A 16,349-nucleotide genomic window follows, 5' to 3' on the forward strand; every position below is an offset into this window, starting at 1 on the left:
GGGTGACAAAGTCAACCACCGTGAGGATGTAACACTTCCCTGACGAGCTGGGAATCAGGAGGGGTCCCACAAGGTCCATGGCTATTTTCTGGAAGGGTTCCCCTATTACCGTAGCAAGGTAGAGGATCTGAAAGTCTGCAACTCCTTAAAGGTACAGTGACTCACCAATGGGTAAAGATAAAAAACTTTTATTCAAGCTACATAAAATGGATACAATCCATGGACAAGACAAAAAGAACCTCCTCCCATGCGTATCGCACAGCTAATGTTCTTTCTCAAGGAGTATGGTGAAGGGAAAGGGGAGGGTACAATTTAAACCTCCCCTCCAACAGTCTAACTGGTGTGAAACACCTGAAGGTAATAATAATAACAAGCAGATTAATTGGAACATGGAAAGACTAATGTTACTGCTAAACAATGTTAAATAGTTGCAGAAAAAAGATACAAAATAACAATATCATTCATATAATGTGAAACCTGGTCAGAACACTAGTGATGACACAATGAAACAGCCCATATCGACAATGTTGCTGTAGGTATGGCACTTGGTATATGGGACATAAATTGTCTCTATTAATGAAATGCTCTAACAGAGTGTCCCAGGGAAATATAGACAATCACTATGGGACCATGTGATGGATATATATAGTCAAAATTATGATAAAATAGACATCTATGAATGATAATAAACATGCATGATGTAATCTAAGAAATGCAGCATATAAAAAATAAAGATAAAACCGGGAAAAAGAAACTAAACATGATATCTACTTTATAGCAGAGATAAATATAAAAAAATATAGTATAATTACATAAATATGTAATCTCAAACAGCTCTAATTAGAGCCTGCATATCATAATATGATACACTATAATCACGGGGAGATACACCTGGAGGTCAGTATAGATCAAAATCTTGCAAAGAAAGAATATAGATACACAGAGTAGCAACCATATGTAAAAAAACATTACATAAAAAAGGGGGAGATGTTATAGAGGAAACCTTCATAGAAATAACTTAGTGGAAAGAACATTATAGAAAACACTTTAAGTCCCATTCTGTGTTGAGACCTTGGGGAATCAAAAAATCCAATACAAAAATACAATATGCTTCTCGTTGGTAAAGAATTTTAGCTCTATCGCCTCTCGAATATGGGGGTTAACATATTCAATGAACATACATTTGAAATTGTTTAAACTGCCTTTCTGGCACAGTTTGAAATGATGAGAAACTGGATGTTTGACATCCATGTTAGAAATGTTTCTCATATGTTCGAGCATCCGAATCTTGAATGCTCGAGTAGTTATACCTCTTATCACAGCCGCAAGTGACCATATAAATCACATGGTCAGTCCGGCATGTGACAAAGGATAAAATACGGTATGATCTGGGGTTGTTCTGGTTGGAAGTTAAAGTTTTAGTTTTTTGTATGTATTTGCAGACTTTACATTTTCCACATGGAAAGCAACCAAGCACTTCTGGAAAGAAGCCTCTAGTGCGTTGGTGATCAAATTGACTCTTAACCAAACTTGGTGACACAATATTGCCTAAAGTATTGGCATTTTTAAAAACAAACTTGGAATAAGATGACACCATATCTCTTAATAGAGGGTCTGTATTCAAAATGCTTCAGTGTTTCTGGATGATAGATCTAATGGTGATGGCTTGTTTGCTTTATAGAGTAATAAAGAAAGGGGGATCATTTTGTATGCCAGAGTCTTGATAATAGGACCCCTTGTTGGAATCATTTCTATGGGAAAAATTAGAAGGGTTTGGATTGATAAGATCTCCTCTGGGTCTCTCTCGAGCCTTCAAATAGGCTTTATGTATGTTATTGAAGTTATAGCCTCTATCCAGGAACCTCTGCATCAGGTCTGCCGCCCCATTGTCGAAGTCCTCCATGGTGGAAAACGCAAGAACTGTCCAAATGGAATACCACAGAGGACCACCGAACTGTGGCAGCTAGAAGCATGAAGCAGAGTGTTCCTGGAGTGAGGTTTCCGATATATGTCTGTTAACACCTTCAAGTCCACATCTACACCAAGGCACAAGTCAAGGAAATTAATGTGATGGTGATGGTGCTGGTGAGTGAAGGTGAGATTGTAAGGATTAGAATTGAGCAAATGTATGAAGGCGTGTAACTGTGTAACGGTGCCCTGCCAAATGATAAGCAGGTCATCAACGTATCTGTGATAGGTGACAATAAGGTGACGATAGGGATTCCTATCTCCAAACACGTGGGATTGCTCCCACCACCCCATGAATAAATTAGCATAGGATGGCGCGAAGCAAGACCCCATTGCCGTCCCACGTGTCTGGAGGTAGAACTGCCTATCGAACATAAAATAGTTGTGAGTGAGCAAAAATGTATGGTGTCCAACAAAAAACAATGTGTAGGTGAAAGAGTGGTCTGTGTTTCCAAAAAGTGTCGAACGGTGGTAAGGCCATGGTCGTGAGAGATAATGGTGTATAGGGAAGAAACATCAAGGGTAACCCAAAGATAATGGGGTGCCCAAGTGTAGTCAGAGAAAAGTGATAAAACATGTGAGGTGTCTAAAAGATGTGAGGGGAGTTTGTAAACCAGTGGTTGTAAGACATGGTTAATGTATTGTGAAAAGTGCTCCCCAAGAGACCCAATACTGGAAATAATGGGGCGACCCGGGGGAAAAGAAAGAGACTTGTGAACCTTGGGCAGGTGATGGAAGATAGGTGTCACAGGATGTGGACCGTATAGATAATCGAATTCTTGTTTAGAGAGTACCTGTAGTGTTTTGCCCATCTCTAGCAATTCATGCAGCTCCAAAAGGAACTGTTGTGTAGGGTCACAAGGTAACTTGATGTAGGAATCACAATCATTAAGTTGTCGGTGTTCTTCTTGTACATAATAGGTGTGGTCTAAGACCACCACTGCTTCCCCTTTATCGGTACCTTTGATTACAATGGATCTATTTCCTTGTAAAGATATCATAGCCTGTTTTTGTTCAGGATTCAAATTATCCATACTGAAATTTGTGTGTTTTGTAGTGAAAATACCTCTGGAGAGCAGCAGTAGATCCCTTTCCACAGCCGTTTGGAACACATTTATAGCATTACCCTTAAAAAAGGTTGGGCAAAAGTTAGATTTTTTGTTTAGCCCCTAGTCACTTCTACCTAAAAAAAGATATAGGGTTAGTATCTTGTACAGTTTGATCATCCAATAGTTCCACCAAGTCTTGTATATGGCAATGATCTGCAAAGGTCAACAAATTGTTAACATCAAAGATTGGAATACTTTTTGATATCATAATATCATCACAAGTAGAATCTTGAGAAATGTTATGTAGAGAATCTATATTTTGTTCAGTGTTCGCCACATTATGATGTTGCAATGTTTATAATATCTTTTTAGTGTTAACTTCGTGTGAACTTATATAAATTCACTATGGTGGTAAAAAGATCAAAGTCCTTGTCTGGAGCAAAGGTAAGTCCCAAGTTTAATAAAGTCAATTCGGATTGTGTTAGTGTGTAACTAGAAATATTGATTACGTTTGTGCCCTCCAATTTCAGCGCCTCATCTTTTTGGACGGTGCCACCCACCATTTTATTCCTGGATCGTCTGTTCCTTCTGCGTCATTTTTTGACTGTGGATGTCCAGTGGCTGTGGCTCCCAACACTTGTGTCCTATTAAGTACATGTGTTTCTTCATTGGAAGAGGTTCCGGAATCGTAACCTGAAAAGGACACACTAGGAAGAGAATAATCAGTATCAGATACATCAGAATCAACTTTTTCAGTTGTTTGTGTATCTGTAGTGGAAGGTTTCTTAAGTATGGATTTAGGTTTAGAAATATTCTTTGTATTATTCTTGTGTTGTGAATTTTTCTTGGAGTTCTTACCCTGTGGTTTTTGTCAAAAATAAACGTGGTGTTTGATATAATCAATTTTGTCACGTTCATATTTATTCTGTTTGGTGAACATGATACTCTTTATGGATGCATTGGGCAAGGAGCTTATTAATGTCTCTGAATCTATCAATGTGGGTAAATGCTGTCAACATAAGTTGTAAAACCTTTTTGCATGCTATTATCTTCTCTTTTGTTTTGTGTTTGATTATCAGATCAATGAGCTTGAAAGGAGCACTGGTCTAGGATTAAAGTCCATTGTTTTTCAAACTCTTTATTGTCAAAGCCAAAGGAGGGGGCCTTGGTGACTCGTACTGTAGTACCCTTGGAATCCTTTGATTTTTGTTATAATTTTCAATGGCGATGATATCCCACCATATCCGCAAATCATGAGAAATTAGTTTCTCCAAACGACAAAAATGTGTTTTAAGATCTTGTGTGTCCTCACAGAGAATGTTGCTATCCCCATCAAAGACAGAGGCTGCTTTATTCATGCTCACAGATAAAGTAAAGCAATTAAATGCAAAGTGAGTGTCCGTATGAGGGAATGCATGTTGAGGTAAATCCATGTTGTAAATAGAAAAAAAAAAAAAGCAGTAACAAAATCCCAAAAAATCCAGTCCCAATAGAAAAAGAGGACAAAGTGAAATGTATATGAAAATAAAAATGTATCACAAAAACATATAAAAACCTAGGCAAGGGATGTCATATAGACAGAGCCTTAGCACACACTAGTGAGTCAACTGTATGTAGCAAAAAAGCCAGAACCAGTAAGGCAGAGCCAATCCGAGCAAAAGTAGAAATAAAGCACAAGTAACAGAGAAATCTACAATGTAGCTCCAGGAAGGGCTCTGAACATAGAACCAATGCAGTATAATAAAGTAAATAAAGTGGAGAGTATGGAGTTCATACATAGCCCAAAGATTCACATGCAGCACTTGCTTTTTGTATACAGAGAGGTACTGCAAGATTCTACCGGCTTTTCTCCCTTTGAACTGCTATATGGTTGCTATATGGTTGCTGTAACGGTAGGGCATAGCCGACCTACATTAATAAAGGTGGAGCCCGGCTGGTTAAAATAGTACCCTCCCCCCTCCCTTCACCATACTCCTTGAGAAAGAACATTAGCTGTGCGATACACGTGGGAGGAGGTTCTTTTTGTCTTGTCCATGGATTGCATCCATTTTATGTAGCCTGAATAAAAGTTTTTTATCATTACCCATTGGTAAGTCACAGTACCTTTAAGGAGCGGCAGACTTTCAGATCCTCTACCTTGCTACTGTGACTTCCGTATCAGAGAGACGCCACGGAGGGAGGGTGTCACCACGCTGGTGCACCTGAAGCCAGCCGGACGCAGGGATACAGTGCTTATTGTGAGTACATTGTTGCTTCACACTGGTCATTTGCTAGGTTGTGTAGTTACCGCTTTATACTCTGGACACACTTCTGCTAACCTGTTGTATATACACCATTATTGGGCTATTAATTAACTCCATACGCTCCACTTTATTTCCTTTATTATACTGCATTGGTTCTATGTTCAGAGCCCTTCCTGGAGCTACATAGTAGATTTCTCTGTTACTTCCCCTATTACCGGTAATGGGTTCAGGGGTGCTTTCACACGATCGCTCACCTTACCCACTCGCTGGCAGGCATCACAGGACTGGCAGAAATCTGCCACAGCTCTGAATGGCACCGGCCAGTAGTAACGCTGTAACAGCCGGACTCTCGTCCGAGTGAACCCATGATGCCCCGCTAGTGGAATAGGGTGGGCTACCCGCAACAACTGCTGCCTATACTCCATGGGTACCACTAGCTGTCGCTTGCCGTCCAGACTCCGTGGTCCCTTGCTCTCTAAACAGGAGCCCGCGGTGCCACAAGAAGTAATCAGACCCATCACCTGGCTTAGACTCGGACACTCGAAATCTCATGCCCTCCAAGCTTGGGTCGGATCGCACTGCATCTCTAAACTGGGTACCTATCTCTGGCCACCCTCTTGTCAAGGCTAAGTCGGGGGGACTGGGAACAGGTAAAAGGAACAATAAGTCACGGTCAGTGTGCGACTTAGTCTGGCTTACCTGTCTGGTCTCCGCAGAGACCCCAGGAACTGAAAGTCCCAATTGCAGGGGGATAGGGGATGGTTCTGCTGCGATCTTGACTTACTGGCTCCTGGTGATTGCTGCAACAGGAGCCAGCTCGGTTGTAAATATGCAGGTAACATGACCCAGGTCATTGCCAAGTAGGACCTCAGCATCTAACCCAGGCAATACCCCACCTCCCTCATGCCATATCTGGCACCCCAATCCAAAAAGACCCAGGCAACCTGGATTAACCGCAGTCTTCAATCTGTCATGGTCACATGCATCCCGGTGCCTGGGAGCAAATTCTCTGGCTACACTATATCAGGGCGTACCAGAGTAACGGTGGCACCAGAGTCCAGCAAGCCATCGGCCTGCTGGTCCCTGATGGTCACCTTCCGCAGATGCTTCTGCCAGACATCATTGTGTTGCAACCCGACTGGCGCAACCTGATGTCCTCTGATCTCCGCTACTGGTTCAGAGGTGGAAAGTGCAGGTTCTCCCATGGACGTACCCCTGTGGGTTGATTTCACGGCTGTGCTTGGCTCCTCTGTGTGTGCCAGTCGCACACGGGTGACCGGCCTAACAGCTGGTGATCGTTGCCCCTCATGGGGCCCCCCGGACCGGTCCTGGTCTGGGAAGTCTGGCCTGAGATGACCAACCTTGTTGCAGGTAAAACACCACCTCACATGCCTAAACTCTGCAGCTTTGGGTGCGTTGCCTTCTGCTGCAGGCTTCTGGGTCCACTGATGGTGGTTTTGGCTCCCTTGGCCGGGCTGGCCACATCTTTAGGAGCCGCTCTCTTGGTCATCAGAGCCCTGCTAGCCACATACTCATCCGCCATCCTTGCAGGATCCGCATTGGTATTGGGTTTATGGTCAAAAACAAATGCTCTCATGTCGAGGGGAGCTGCTGCAGTAGTTGCTCCTGGAATAACAAGTCCAGTAGTGTATGGAACTTGGTGACTCAGTAACCCTCCACCCACTGGGTACCATGCAAAGCCATGCAGGCTCCATAATCCACATAGGATTCCCGGGGCTTCTTTCCCCAGCCCGGAACTTGCCTCAGTATTCTTCTGGGGTGAGGACGTACTGTGTGAGCATCATATTTTTATATGACCGTAGTCATTGGCATCCACGCGTGGAATAACCTGCACAGTGCGCTTGGCTTTACCGGACAGCAAGGGACGCAATCGCAGCACTATGTCCCGGCGTAGGACCCCGTATCGGTGACACTGCGTCTCAAAGTCATTTAAGAATGCGTCGATCTCGTCTGTGCCATTCACAAACTTGCTGAAGCTGTGGTGGTCCACCCGGGGAATATTCTGTTCCCCGTTGACGAGGTGAGAGTGGGGGGCTTTTCCGTGCACTGCAACAACCATCTGCATATGCTCCACTGCTGTAGCCCTTTCTCCTTATGTGGCCAGGAGAGCTGTGAGCCCAGGGGCAGCAAGTCCGGCAGCCACAGTGACAACATCCTCTGCACCCACTGGCTCCAAGCCATCAATATTCAGGTGGTCACTTGCTAGCTCCCCATGTCCTTGCAGCTCCGGAGCTGGATTGACCTCCTGCACTCCAGGCTGATTGGTGTCCACTGCCACTGCAGCTAAGGGGCCATGCCCCTCAAATGGAAACAGTCCGGCTTCATGACTTTCCAAGTCCCCCTCCAGTTGCACCTTTGACCGACCGTCTGTCGGTAGTCGGTAGCCTGCAAATTGCTCCACGACTCGAGTGCAGTCCCAGGATCAGAACCGTCCGGAGCTGTGACTCATGGTCAGACTGCTAGCACAGCTATATGGGCAAAAGGGAAAGGTGTGCTATCTCATGCTCTTGTGAAGCGTGTGTAAGTTGTCAATTGTCTGGGGAGATTGCAATCTATGAGTTTCCCCCACTATGTTAAAGAATCCCGCAGGAGACTATACCATAGGCTCAATCAGCATCCCACCTCTGCCAACAGTAAATAAGTCTGTCACGGTAGACCAGGACTTACCAACACATTAATACCGGGATTCATGATTGAGCACAACAAGGAGGGCAAAATAAATTGTAGTTTATTTCCTTTTAAGACAAACACACAATCTTCCCAATTACACTGGATAAAACACTTATTGGGATGGGGAAACGAAATCAAATGTCCACAGAACAAATGACTCAACAACAAAGTCTCTGGACATCCCTGCACGTATGCAAGTGTGTGCGCGATTTGAGCCATGCTACAGTCCTTGGCTAGGGGCGCAAATTGCCACCCCTATATCTCCGCCGAAAGGAATAATTTCATAAAGTCCTTACAGGATTCGTTCGGGAATCCCCAGCTCAAACTAATTCTGGCAGAGGGGTACAATTCTTTGTTACGGTGTAGTTAACTCCTCATACTCCGGAACTGCTGACGCTGTACTTGGACGTTTTTTGGTTGATCTTAGATGTATCAGGTGATATATATACAAGGGGCACGTCGCTACACCAGACAAACATACAAAAAACCTTAGGATAGTCTACCTGGTGCAAGGGAGAAAGCACAATATATAACACACAAATAATCACCTAGAATTATACAAAGCCCCCTATAATTGCAATCTTGATAGGTGACAAAACATAGTATATTGTCAACTCATAGAAGGCCACTGAATTGCCTATTCTCTAAATAGGGTACACCGCAAAAGGTCACACTCAAATGAAAATAACAAATACTTTAATAGAATGCTACAAAAACGACGAAACACTTTAAAAATGCACAACAGTGCATGGATAAAATCCCCAAATGTGTGGTGTCACGGTACAGAAATGTGAACAAGTTGTGTTCAAAACATACAGCTATAACTAAATCAGAAGCTATGCTAGTGCTGCAAAATCCCACACACTCATGTGTGGTAAAACAAAAATATCACAGTAATATTGAACACTGCAGGGTTAGGCGTTGAAAATGCTCAATGAGGCTGTATACGATCTGATATGTAACCTCCTGCATGTAGTGGTAGTAGCAGCTGGAGCTCCGTGTAGTATCTGGAGAAACTAAATCAGAAGCTATGCTAGGGCTGCAAAATCCCACACACTTATGTGTGGTAAAATACCAAAATATCACACTAAATATGGGACACCGCAGGGTAGGGCATAGAGAGAGCTCAATAAGGCAGTATACGACCTGATGTGCAACCTCCTGCGTCTAGTGGTAGTAGCAACTGGAGCTCCGTGTAGTATCTGGAGCAACCGTGACTCCGATCACAAGCCGCGTGTACGTCAACATAATGATGTCACGCGTTCCCCGACGTACGTTTCGCACATCACTGCGCGCTTTCTCAAGGGGGAGGAGTATGTAGCATCGTATGATTAGACCTTATATACCCTCCCTGGAGGGGAGAGGCGGATGACGCATGCCAATAAGTCTTAAAAAGGCATAGTAGGGAAACAAATAACCCACACAAAACAAAATGGAATCAAGGGAAGGGGTAGGGGGGGGCAGGATCTAAACAAATTATATGAACTGTGTCACCGCATAATACAACCCAAAATAGCAGGACCTCTCCCAAAACAGGCATGATATGCCCATATGATGGAATAAGTCACAATAAACAGGCAAAATGCTGAGAAACAATTAAAGCAAAAAATGATACACATCAGATACATGAGCCTGAGGACCCAGAATGGTCAATGTAGGAATGAGCTATACTGATGGAGCCGGCTATAGAGTCAAAACGGCTCCTTCTAAGCTGATATTAATAAATCCTATATACCTGGATCCCTCTAACCCTATGAGAGAAATGAGGAGAAGATAAAACCCTCATTCAATCCGTGTGGTGCAAGTACAACACTTATTAGGATAAGGTTTTTGTACTATTAACCTGTTCATAGATCCTATAAAGTGGAGTACTTAGCAGACATCTCCTTATTTAACTATACAGGAGTTTCAGCAGTGCCCCCATTCCCATCAGTAAATTAACCCTATGAGTACCAGTGTCAACTTCAGATCTGCTTACTTCAGATCCCAGGTTTACACGATAGAATTTATATTCTCCGCACTCATGCACAATTAACTCAAATTGGCGTTAGTGATCATGTCTGGTGCACAACCATCTAGGATTGTTATTAACAACCATAATCACAACACTCGGCTGTAAAACACAGCAGCTCAGTGTAAGGTCTCTGTATATTGGTGCACCAACTTGTACTCAATTTACTGTGGCACTACATAGAGGGTTACCACTCTCATTCCCTCACAACACCATTCCCTAGATAATTACTTCACACGAGGACTACTAGGGACAGTGAATTCACAAACCCTGGGCATTAATACCTACTATATACCTCCACTCCTCTGGAGTATACCTACCCCAAGAGTCTACACAGCGCTTGGTACCAATTTAATTATTGTTTAAAACCCCATTGTTTTAACGAAGTTTTGAATAAATCATGTTTTAATATTTTCATCATCTCACATAGTAACAGAATGCTACATAGGGGTTCTGTCCATCTTCAGTTCTACATCAATCTAGCCCCTCTAAGCACCATTACCTACACAACTCAGTTGTAGCGGGGGTATCTGAAAAGTGTATCTCTAATGTAGGAGGGCAAGAGTTTGACCAGGAGTTGCAGAAATGAGTCAACGTACCGAGACAGACCATCTCCCAAAGATCCAATGCTGGAGATGAAGGGACGCCCCGGAGGGTTCTCCAGCGACTTGTGGATCTTTGGGAGATGGTGAAATATCGGCACGATGGGACATGGGGTAAACAAAAAATCATACTCAGCTTGGTTAATAACCTGCAATGTTTTACCCAATTCTAATAGGTCCGCAAGTTCTCTCTTAAATCGAACCGTAGGATTGGACGATAATCTACAATATGAGACCACGTCATTGAGTTGACGTAAAGCCTCTGTTTCATATGCTTTAGATGATGAACAACATGCAGGAAATCGTAGATGGCGGTGCAACTGCCTAGAGTTAAGTACAAAAATGTATTGGCACATATGGAAGCAGCAAAAAAGTCCTCTTACGCGTTTACCCACGCTTTATCAAAGAGTATGGTTTACAAACCGATCGACTAACCTAAATACCCATAGTTCCCGGCTTCACCCATGACGTATCGGCGCTCTCCTCCAATGAGAGTCATCACGCCCCTTTACACGGACGCTCGTCACATTTCCCAAAGTTCAGCTAGATTTTTAAAGGAATATGCCGCCAAGAGAGACCAAGGCTTGTCTCTCTAATGACGTCTGGGCTAAACAAAGCGATGCTAGCCCTCATAACTATTCTCATAATGAAAACCATTAATGAAATTAACCCATAAGCCGCTGGAATAATAAATAGAACGAATCTACATGGGGAAGTCAGAAACTCTGTATTTTACAACACATATAAAGCATAAGTAAACTGTGCAAGACATATAATATAGATGTATTAAAAGTTAGAAAAAGTATTGCAAAACAGCAATATGAATATAAAACATATAAACTAGCATTGTCACTAATAGACTGTATATAATTAAAAATCACTTATAGTTAAAGTTGAAGGTTTCTTCAGGTGTGGCACCTGTAAGATATGTAGATATGCTCATCCGTCCAAAACCATTGTAGCAAAGAATTTGAAAAAACCTTATGTTATTAAAACTTTCATAAATTGCCATACACAATTTGTAGTGTACTACATTTGGTGTAAATGCATGAAGGGCTATATAGGTAGAACTATTAGGCCCTTAAAACAACGTATGATGGAACATGTTAGATTCATTAAAAACAAGGATCTGAAACATCCGGTTTCAAAGCACTTTGTAGAATGTTCACAGGGCGGTATCAATAATTTCAATTTCATGGCAATTGAACACGTTGAGGTCCCAAGACAGGGGGGAGACAGACTAAACACTCTTAATAAAAGAGAGATGTTTTGGATGTTTTCGGTAGATACATGTAAGGAATCCACTCCTCAGTTTACTGTTTGCTTTGCCTTACAGACAGGTGCAGTCCTGGAACACTTCCCCTGATATTTACTGCAGCCTGGATTCACTCACTAAAGCAATACTGTCACACGCCCCTTCTGCTATTGGAAAACTGACCTTTAAGTACTGCCTTCCCACAATGCTCCCTGCCGAGCATAGTCCTTCCTGGATGTCACCAACTGTTCTGCCACAAGCCCCTGGCTTGTTATTCTCATTACTACTCTGTTTTGTCCTAGTTCCTGTCTCCTGTGCTGAAGCGGAGTACTCTCCTTGTTGACTTCAGCTCCTTGTTTGCTGAGTCCGGCTGCTATTGTCACGCAGCGGTCTGTTCCTGTCTCCTGTGCTGAAGCAGAGTACTCTCCTTGTTGATTTCAGTTCCTTGTTACCTGAGACCGGCTGCTATTGTCACGCAGCGGTCTGTTCCTGTCTCCTGTGCTGAAGCGGAGGTTTCCCCAGTGTTTTCTTCAGCTCCCTGTTTCCTGGGGCCTGCTGCTCATTCTCTATTGCAGAGGCCGTGTCCTGGTTCCTGCGCTGAAGCGGAGGATTCTCCAGCCCGCTCAGGACTCTTGCGCTGAAGCACTGGTTTACCAGTGCAGTCAGGCGGTGTGCCCACTCTGGTCTGCCTATCCTTTCCTGTGACCAGTACCATGGGCCATGGTCGCCGCACGCGCAGAGGCCACTCCCGCGCTCCTAAGCTGAAGCGGGGTTCTCCTGACTACCTGTTGCCGAACTCCTGCTTGAACAACGTTAACCCTGATGTCTCCGATCCTGACCCTGGCTTGTCCACTGACGATGCTGCCTTCTCCAGTCCTGACCCTGCTACGTACGACTACGAACTGCGCAATCCGGATCAGCCTGCGCGGTCTGAGGTCGGTGCTTTTACAACCCCACCTCAGCCGCGCGGTCCGACCCATGTTTGTGGCGAGCACAACCGTGACAGTATGCTCAGCCCCACAATCTCGGACCGTCCTGTGGTGAGGGTTGGTAAGTTTCTGTCTGAAATCCTGTCCCGGCCTGCAGACCAGTCCCAGTATCTATGCGAAATACTACCTCGGATGGAAGATCCGTTTACTGTATGTTTGAAGGTTTAACCCCTTTGCAAAAAAAATGCCGTAATGATCTCATTATGAAGGCTTACTGCCTCAAGGACTTAAAACAGTTTCTGGCCGCTTGTGTTCGGTCCCCTGATTCCCCTTTAACCTGGGATAATGTGAACCCTATGAAACTGGCCAACGCCCGAAATACACTCCATGCCCTGGCCTTATCATTGGACATTCACGTAGTACGAGAGGACCCTCTCTTCATGTTGGCTCACGCACAAAGCACACTCTGTGTACTTTCCATGACATTGGACATTTGCATAATAGAACAAGATCCCCTCCTCGCCAGCTGCGCTGACGCTTGGCGGTCCCCCTCTGCTGCCAGTCCTGTCGCTAAACCTGGGGACATATCTCCCTCTCCAGGAAATGACAAAACTGTCCCACTATCACTGCTCCCTAACGTAGAAGCTGCCATGGTCCCTAGCCCTGATTGAACCCCCGGTTACTCTGACCCCAATGATATGTCTATGTTAACCATTGCCGATCAGCCCTGTGAGGTTCCCCTGGAGTCTACGTATATGTCTCTAGCCCACACTAAGGTTCTAGTATCCGAGAACGAATCCCTTTTTTCCTCTATTTCTAACTCAGAATCTCCCATTCCAGCCCTTGAGGTTTTTCCTGCTATAACCCCTGCTAGGCAGTTCTGCGTGCCTTCCCTGTCAGGGAACGAATCCCTCCTACCTCCACGTACTAAGTTTGAATTTCCAAGTTCTGTTCCCAGGGTCATTCCTGTATTAGCCCCTGTGGGGCAGCTCTCTGAGTCCCCTTTGGTAACTCCCTGTTCTCCACCAGCCATGGTCACGTCCCTAGCTCCAAAGGAGAACTCCCTTGTCTCACCTAGTACAGAGGAAAGACTCTCTATGTTCTACTCTCAGGTACTATCTGCATTAGCTCCTGTAAATTCTTGCTGCCTCCAAGCTAATGCCTTCGTTCTAGCCTCAGAGAATGTGTCCCCAAGTCCGACAACAGAGGTTGCACTAAATGACTTCCCCAACGTTGCTGAGTCCTTAGTTAGTTTTTGCTATAAAACCTCTGCTTCAGCTCAAGTTTCAGCTGCCATGCCCCCTGAAACTTCGGCTAAAATTCTGATTCCAGTTAAATGCTTTCAGTTACCAAGTTTTTCCCTAAGCTTGGTCGCAGAGTTCCCATTCCCGGGTACTTCGCTGAACAAGTCGGTCACCCAGAGAGCGATGATCCCTGCTTCAGCGCATAGTCCCCACGTCCTGGAATCTGCAGTCATTTCTGGTTTCCCAGACCCTCCTTACCAAATACCCACTTCAGAGACCAGCACAGTTATGATTACGCCCCGTGTACTGTCTGTGTTCTCCCCTTCTCAAAGCTTAGGGTTAAAAGCGTACAGTGGTCATTATGCCCCTCCTGGGGGTCTTGCTGTGTTCCCAGGAATGTTTACTGACACACTGTTTTCACTCAAAAGTGACGCTTTTTCATATGTGCTAGCTAGAAGTTAATAGACAGTTTCCCCTCTCTCTGAAATTTGCCTTGCCAGTCCTGATACTCGGAGAGGTAAAAACCTCCCTTCAGATTCAGAATCTCTTTCTATAGTGGCCGTCCTTGCTGTTAGTTCCCCTGATTTCTCTGCCCAGGCAAACTCTCCAGGGATCAGCATATCTGTTACTTCCTTAGTACAGTCTGAGACCATCCTGCCTATTTTACTAGTCCTGGTGTTTAAATCTGAGCTATTTAGTTTTCCTGCCCTTGCTAAACCTCAGTCCCTCAGCACTGCATCTAAATATGCCCCAGCAACCGCTGGGTTACTCTGGGAAAAAATTATTGCTCCTGTCTTTAAGGCTATTTTTTCACACATGTCCAGCAAACCTAGAACCTCAGTGATTGATTCTAAGTCACTTATCAATACATCTGATTTTCTCACTAGTCAAACCCAGACACCCTCACTACTGGCTAGGAGTCCTGTTATCAGAATTTTTGCACTAGTAAATACGCCGATTCATGTTTTTGTCATGTCAAGTAGCCCTGTTGTTAGGGTCCTTGCAGTTTCGGATGAGACTCCTTGTGCTCCTAAGGTGTCTGCCATTAAGAGTTTTCTTAGTTCCTACTTGCTGCTTGTTGTCTCTCAGGTCCCTGTCACTGAAATACAGACTTCAGCTTCTGATGTTAGCTTCCCTCCCGCCGCTACCCTTGCTCTGCCTTTTTCTCAAGCTCTTGATATTAAAGCCCCAAAGCCTATTCCTAATCCCCAGACAATACTATCTCCCACTGAGGGTTCCCCAGTATTTGGGAGCTCCACTGCTGATTGCTTCTCTGCCTCTGTGAAACCATGGTTTTCCCCCTCGGAACCTTCTGTTGCCCCTGTTATTTCCTCTGAGTTGGAAATACTCTGTACGTATCCCAAGATTTCGGTCTCTATGTCTGGTTTACTGCTTGCCTTCTCACCTTGCATACCAATACCGGGAATTGCTCCCACCCACCCTATACCCTCGCTGACCACTACCTGGGAGACCTCTGGAGGAGAAGTCTATCTCAAATTCCAACATGCAGAGGCCAGCCAAGACTTTTTCTGTCCCGAAGGTCACCCTGGTATATTCGATCAACTATCAAGGCCGCTTATCCTAAATTCTGGTCCCATTACTAAAGACTGGGCTCCCAGTGGGGGATCTTCTGCCGTTTCTGCTCCGAAACCCCCTGGTTCTTCACAGCCTTGGATTCCCAAGCCATTTAGCGGGGCGAGCCACTTACCAATGATGTCTCTACCACCACTCTCATATCCTAGAACAGTACTCACCAAGGAACTGCTCGTTTACGGATCCCCTTTCAACCTAAAAAACTTTCGAAACAACTCAATGTCCCCGAGACCCATGGATGGGCCTGTCTGGCCGCAGTTCTCACCAGGGGGTGGGGGTTCACAAAGGAGTGACCACGAGTCTCTGGACCATGACTCTACCCCCAATCCTAGACAGTTCAGGAACAATTCCAGGTCCCCCAACTCTATGAGTGGTCTTGTTCGCCCGAAGGTCTCGCGTGAAGGGGGGGGGTACTGTAAGGAATACACTCCTCAGTTTACTGTTTGCCTTGCCTTACAGACAGGTGCAGTCCTGGAACACTTCCCCTGATATTTACTGCAGCCTGGATTCACTCACTAAAGCAATACTGTCACACGCCCCTTCTGCTATTGGAAAACTGACCTTTAAGTACTTCCTTCCCACAATGCTCCCTGCCGAGCATAGTCCTTCCTGGATGTCACCAACTGTTCTGCCACAAGCCCCTGGCTTGTTATTCTCGTTACTACTCTGTTTTGTCTTAGTTCCTGTCTCCTGTGCTGAAGCGGAGTACTCTCCTTGTTGACTTCAGCTCCTTGTTTGCTGAGACCGGCTGCTATTGTCACGCA

The sequence above is a fragment of the Ascaphus truei genome, chromosome 4 (genome assembly GCF_040206685.1).
Source record: "Ascaphus truei isolate aAscTru1 chromosome 4, aAscTru1.hap1, whole genome shotgun sequence".
NCBI classification, from domain to species: domain Eukaryota; kingdom Metazoa; phylum Chordata; class Amphibia; order Anura; family Ascaphidae; genus Ascaphus; species Ascaphus truei.